Source organism: Mus pahari, chromosome 2 (genome assembly GCF_900095145.1).
Source record: "Mus pahari chromosome 2, PAHARI_EIJ_v1.1, whole genome shotgun sequence".
NCBI classification, from domain to species: domain Eukaryota; kingdom Metazoa; phylum Chordata; class Mammalia; order Rodentia; family Muridae; genus Mus; species Mus pahari.
In genome coordinates this window covers 22,577,213-22,583,569 of record NC_034591.1, presented here as the reverse complement: position 1 = coordinate 22,583,569, position 6,357 = coordinate 22,577,213, and the positions used below count along the sequence as shown (strand labels likewise).

Below are 6,357 nucleotides of genomic sequence, written 5' to 3'. Positions count from 1 at the left end.
CTAATCTGATATCAGGGAATCAGCTTCTCTCACGGAGACTTCTCGCGGGGGCGGGGTTAGCTGGGTTAGGAAGGCATGCCTCTGTCTCAGGACTTGTTCGGCATTTTAAAGGGCAAGGCCTGTCCAGCTGTTCACCCAGCCTCGGGTGCTGAATGAACGGTTACTCTGAAAGAGTCTGCTGCTTGCCCTTGCTGGCCTCCCTCCTGTGGGGCTTCTGTGGGCTGCAAAATTCTGATGCTGGCTGAGGAACAGGGATGGTACCTTTTATCTACGAAGCATTTTTTTTTTCAATTTTTCATTAGATATTTTCTTCATTTACATTTCAAATGCTATCCCGAAAGTCCCCTATACCCTCCCCCCACCCTGCTCCCCTACCCACCCACTCCCACTTCTTGGCCCAGGCCTTCCCCTGTTCTGGGTCATACAAAGTTTGCAAGACCAAGGGGCCTCTCTTCCCAGTGATGGCCGATTAGTCCATCTTCTGCTACATATGCAGCTAGAGACAAGAGCTCAGGGGGTACTGGTTAGTTCATATTGTTGTTCCACCTACAGGATTGCAGACACCTTCAGCTCCTTGGGTACTTTCTCTAGCTCCTCCATTGGGAGCCCTGTGTTCCATCAATAGATGACTGTGAACAAAAAATATGGAACGCTTCATGAATTTGCGTGTCATCCTAGTGCAGGGGCCATGCTAATCATCTTTGTATCGTTCCAATTTTAGTATATGTGCTGCCGAAGTGAGCACCTACGAAGCATTTTGAAATATGTTTTTGGCTGTTCTTTTCATGCTAGGATAAGGAGCAGGCATGCCACAGCCTTCAGGCTACAGTGCACTGGCTCAGGGCATCAACAACTGCTTTTTAGGAGAATCACCTTCAGGATTTCAAACAGTATTTCTCTGAAACCCTTTCTTGGGAGATAGAGTCAATGAGTGCCAAACCTGAGTTTGAACCTTCCACATGTTGGGAGGAGAGAACTGATTCCTATGAATTATATTCTGATCTCTACACACACACCACTCCAAAAATGTACCTGCCGAAGACCTACAGATGGATGCACAAAATAAATAAATGTTTAAAAAATTCAGTGGAATATGTTTTACATCTAGCAATTTTTCCTGTTAGATTGACATGTTTCAAGTCAATGAGTAGCAGGCTCAGTAATGCTGACCCTCCTCTGCAGGGACGATGGAGGAGAGAGCACTCCTCAGCAGGCTCTTTGATCACACCCACACATGGGGCACCCAACTGGGCCACAAAACACTGTGCCTGTTGGAGCCTCACCTGGGGACCAAACAACTTCCTTCCCGGAGGATGGAAAGGGAAGTCATCCTTCACTTTATTTATTTATCTATTTATTTATAACACTTTTCCTTTTATTGAAAATAATGTCTTTCTCACATAATACATCTTGATTAGGGTTTTCCTCCCACTGCTCCTCCCACTCCTCCCTAGCCCCCATCTGGTTCCACCCCTTCTGTCTTTCATTAGATAACAAATAGGCTTCGTTGGGATAATAATCAAATATAATAAGATAAAACAAAACCGAACACATCAGAATTGGACCAAACAAGCAAATAGATGGAAAAAGTTCAAAAGAACACTCAAGAAATGGAGACCCACTTGTTCACACATCAGGAACCTCATGAAAACACTGAACTGCCGAAATATACAGGCAAAGGACACTCCTTGTTCATGGTGGTCTCTGCGTCCTGAGGGGGAAGATTTGGTAGAAACACTCCATTTAGGGCTGTGTGTTCTGAAGACTCCTTTTCTCTGCATAACGTCTGAATGTGGGTCTCTGCATCTGTACCCCTTCGCCTCGGGACGAAGCCTCTCTGATGATGGCTGAGCAAGGCACTTGAAGATAAGTATAAGCAGTGTTGTGTTTGGGTTCTACCTTGTGAAGTTGGCCTTAAGTCAAATCAGATATTAGTTGGTTACTCCCACAAGCTTTGTGCCACTGCTGCATGATTATATCTCGAAGCAGGACATTGTATCAGGGGTTTGTGGGTGGCTGGGCGGTTATGTTTCTCTTTTGGCAGCATGCAGAATACCTTCCTGTACCTCAGATGGTAGAACATAGGGGTGGAGGCTCTATGTAGGCACCATCTTGACATTTTCATGTTCAATGTGTTGTTCTCAGGAACAGGGCCCTGCTGTCAGTGTGTGGAGAGCAATCTATAGTCTTGGCAATGGGTTTGGATATTCCCATTTGATCTCTTTGACCAACAGCTCAATTAGACGCAATCCAGTTCTGATACTCAAAACTTCCATTGTTAACCAAATATGGCCTGTTGAGACTATGTCTCACTCACTATTTGGTGATTGTATTTAGATCACTGCCATATATGTTTATATTTTAGGAAGTTTTTACTGTCTTAAGTTTCCATACTACCCCTCAAATGCCCTGCATTTTAGCTGTTTTCCCCATATTTCCTCCTGCAGCCCTCTCTCCCCCCTTTACTCGATCATCTCATGCCAAACTATCCTTCCAAACGCATACATTGTTCACACATCACTATTTATTCTATTTCTCTTCCTAGAGAGATCTGTCTGCCTGTTGGGCCCAGCCTCTTACTCTTAACCTAAGCTCTGTGGTTCTACAGATTATAACATGGTTATTATGAATTAATCATGGTTAATATCCACATATAAACAAATACATACTATATTTGGCTTTCTGTGTCTGGATTACTTGAGTAGCCTCGGGATGATTGTTTTGTTGTTGTTTTTTTTTTTTTTTTCTGATTCCATCCATTTGCCTGAGAATTTAATTTTAAACAGCTGAGTAGTACTCCATTCTTCTGTCAAGGGAGATCTAGGTTGTTTCTAATTTCTGGCAAAAAGAACAGGAGAAATAGGACAGCAATGAACATAGTTGAACAATTGTCCTTGTGGTATGGTGGAGCATCCTTTGAGTATATGTCAAAGAGTGGAATAGCTGGATTTTGAGGTAGATCTATTCCCATCATCCTGAGGAACCACTACACTGATCCCCACAGTGGTTGGGCAATGGAGGGTCTCTCCCCTTTCACCACACCCTCGATGGCATGAGCCGTCCCTTGTGTTATTGGTCTTAGCCATTCTGACTGGAGTAAAATGAAATTACAAAGTAGTTTTGATTTGCATTTCTCTGATGACTATGGATAGTGAACATTTTTTTACGTCTTTCTCAGCCATTTAAGTTTCTTCTTTTGAGAGTTCTCTAGATCTGTGTCCTCTTTTTAACTGAGTTCTTTGTTTTCTTGATGTGTAGTTTCTTGAGCTCTTTATATATTTTGGATATTAGCCCTCTATTGGATATGTAGTTAATAAAACATTTTTTCCTATTCGGTAGGCTGTCACTTTATCGAAATGACAGGGTCCTTTGCTGGACAGAGAACATAAAGTCTCATTTGTTAATTGTTGAGCTTAGTGTCTGTGCTAGCATTGTGTTCTCTTCCTATGTTAGTGAATTCAAAACTATTCTCTACTTTATCTTCTAACAGAATCTGTGTATTTGGCCTTATGCTAAGGTCTTTGATCCATCTGGAGTTGAGTTTTGTGCAGGGTGATGAATATGAATCTACTTGCATTCTTCTGCATATAGCCAACCAGCTTGACCAGCACCATTTGTTGAAAATGCTGTAATTTTTTTTATTGTAGAGTTCTGGCTTCTTTATAAAAACAAAATCAAGTGTTCATAGGTGTGTGAATTTATGTCTGGTCTTCAATTCGATTCCAATAATCAACATGTCTGCTTTTCTGCCAATACTATGCTGTTTTCATTACTTTACCTATGTAGTACAACTTGAAATCAGGGATAGTGGTAGCTCCAGCAGATAATTTATTATTCAAGATTGTTTTAGCTACCTAGTTTGTGTGTGTGTGTGTGTGTGTGTGTGTGTGTGTATGTTTCTATATGGAGCTTAAAATTGTCCTTTCAAGATCTGTGAAGAATTGTGTTAGAATTCTGATAGAGAGTGCATTGAGTCTGTAAATTGCTTTTGGCAGGATGGCCAATTATTTTTATATTAATCCCACTGACCCATAAGCATGGGAGATCTATCATCTGATATCTTCTTCAATTTCTTTCTTTAATGTCTTAAAGCTTTTATCACTTGCTTGGTGAGAATTATCCCAAGATATTTTATATTATTTGAGGCTATTGTGAAAGGTGTTGTCTCCCTGATTTCTTTCTCAGTTAGTTTGTCATTTGTATACAGGAGGGCTACTGAATTTTATAAGCTAGTTTTAGATCCAGCTACTTTGCTGAAAGTGTATATCAGCTGTAGAAGTTTCCTGGTGGAATTTTTAGGGTTCACTAAGTATACTATCATATCACCTACAAATAATGATATTCTGACTTCTTCCTTTACCATTTGCATCCCCTTTGTTGGGAAGTATTTACCAGAGAAGACTGCTCAGACATGGATTTAAGTCCATAGAAAATCTTTATTAGCCAGCAGGCAACTACACTGGGTGTTCAGGATTCCAGTGTAGCCCTGAGCCTTTCACAGGGTGAGTTTTTAAGCACAAAAATGGATTGACATATTTCAGCTAACAGGACTAGTTAGCCAGAAATAGAGCTACAGAAACTAAAAACTAAGGTTAATACATTTTGAGGCTTTTTCAGAACTATATGGACGTTGGCAGATTAGGCCTTTTTTCAGTTTTGGCAGTTGCTGTTGTCTGGTTGCTGAGTTTTACAGCCTGAATGGCGCCTCCATCATGGAGTCAGTTGTGCTAAGGTCTAGGGCCCTATTACACCTTCAGTTGTCTTATTGCTCAAACTAAGACTTCAAGTACTATATTGAATTGGTATGGAGAGAGTGAACAACCTCATCTTGTTCCTGATTTTAGTGAAATTTCTTTGAGTTTATCTCCATTTAAGTTGATGTTGGCTCTTGGCTTGCTGTAAATTGCCTTTATTATGTTGGGGTAGGTCCCTTGTATCCTTGACTCTCCAGGCCCCTTATTATAAAGGGGTGTTGGACTTGGTCAAAGGCATTTTCTGCATCTAATGAGATGATCATGTGGGTTTTCGACTTTTAATTTGTGGGTTATATTGGTGGGTTATATTTATTGATTTATTTATGTTGAATCATCCTGGCTTCTCTGGAATGAAATTTGCTTAATAACATAGATAATATTTTTCATGTGTTCCCAGAGTCAATCTGTAAGTATTCTTTTTGAAGAATTTTACACCTATGATCATTTTGGAAATTAGTCTATAATTCTCTTTTTTTGTTGAGTCTTTATGTGGTTTATGTATCAGGGTAACTGTGAGCTCATCAAATGTTCCTTCTGTTTCTATTTTGTGGAATAATTTGAGAAGTATTGGCATTGACTGTTCTTTGAAAGACTGGTAGAATTCTGTGCTAAAACTCTCCAGTCCTAGGCTTTTATCCTCTTTTTTGGTTGGGATAAAAGCCCAGGACTGGAGAGTTTTGACTCCTGAATGTCCCACCTCCCATTTCCTGCCTAAGCCACAGGTCATGAGCTTTTCAATTGACAGGCGATAACATCCATAAAATACATAAGACATTCTCTCTACAGTGGTTAATAGGATGCAGAGTGTTACTTTAATTTTTTTGTATCCATTGATACTTGCTTTGTGTGCAAGTATGTGGTCAATTTTGGAGAAAGTTCCGTGAGGTGCTGAGAAGAAGTTATATTCTTTTCTGTTTGGGTAAAATGTCCCGTAAATATCTGTTGGGTCCATTTAGTTACTAATGTCTGTAGCTCCAGCGTTTCTCTGTTTTGTTTGTCTGGATGATCTGTCAGTTGATGAGAGGGAGTATTGAAGTCTCCCACTATCGGTGTGTGAGGGACACTATGTGATTTAAGTTATAATAGTGTTTCTTTTATGAACTTGGATACCCTTGTGTTCGGTGCATAGGTGTCAAGAATTGCAATATATTCTTGGTGAAGTTTTTCTTTTATGAGTATGTAGTAGTGTTCTTCCCTATCAGAAGAGATGGTCAGAAGAGACTAGTTTTGGTTTGAAGTCTATTTGTTAGATATTAAAATGGCTACACCAGCTTGCTTCTTACATACATTTGCTTGGAATATTTTTTTCATCATTTTATCCTGAGGTGGTGTCTCTCTTTAATGTTAAGGAATGTTTCTTGGATACAGCAGAAGGATGGATTCTATTTTCATATCCATTTTGTTAGTCTTGTTGGAGAATTGAGACTATTGGTGTTAAGAGACATCAATGAGCAGTATTTGTTGATTCCTGTTATGTTGTTGTTGTTAGTGGTGGTGGTGTTATGTGTGTGTGTGTGTGTTTCTCTTTTTTGATTTTGCTGGTCTGAGATTATTCATTTTTTTAAATTTTGTAATATTTATGTACAGAAAACTTAGTGTACAT

At 39.8% G+C, this 6,357-nt stretch overlaps 1 non-coding gene across 1 annotated transcript; it reads right to left on the bottom strand.

Annotated features, from left to right (window-relative positions):
* Window positions 1-638: 638 nt before the first annotated feature.
* Window positions 639-745, bottom strand: LOC115063587. The gene has a single exon (XR_003843420.1). It is a non-coding gene; the product is annotated as a U6 spliceosomal RNA (small nuclear RNA).
* Between the last annotated feature and the right edge of the window lie 5,612 nt (window positions 746-6,357).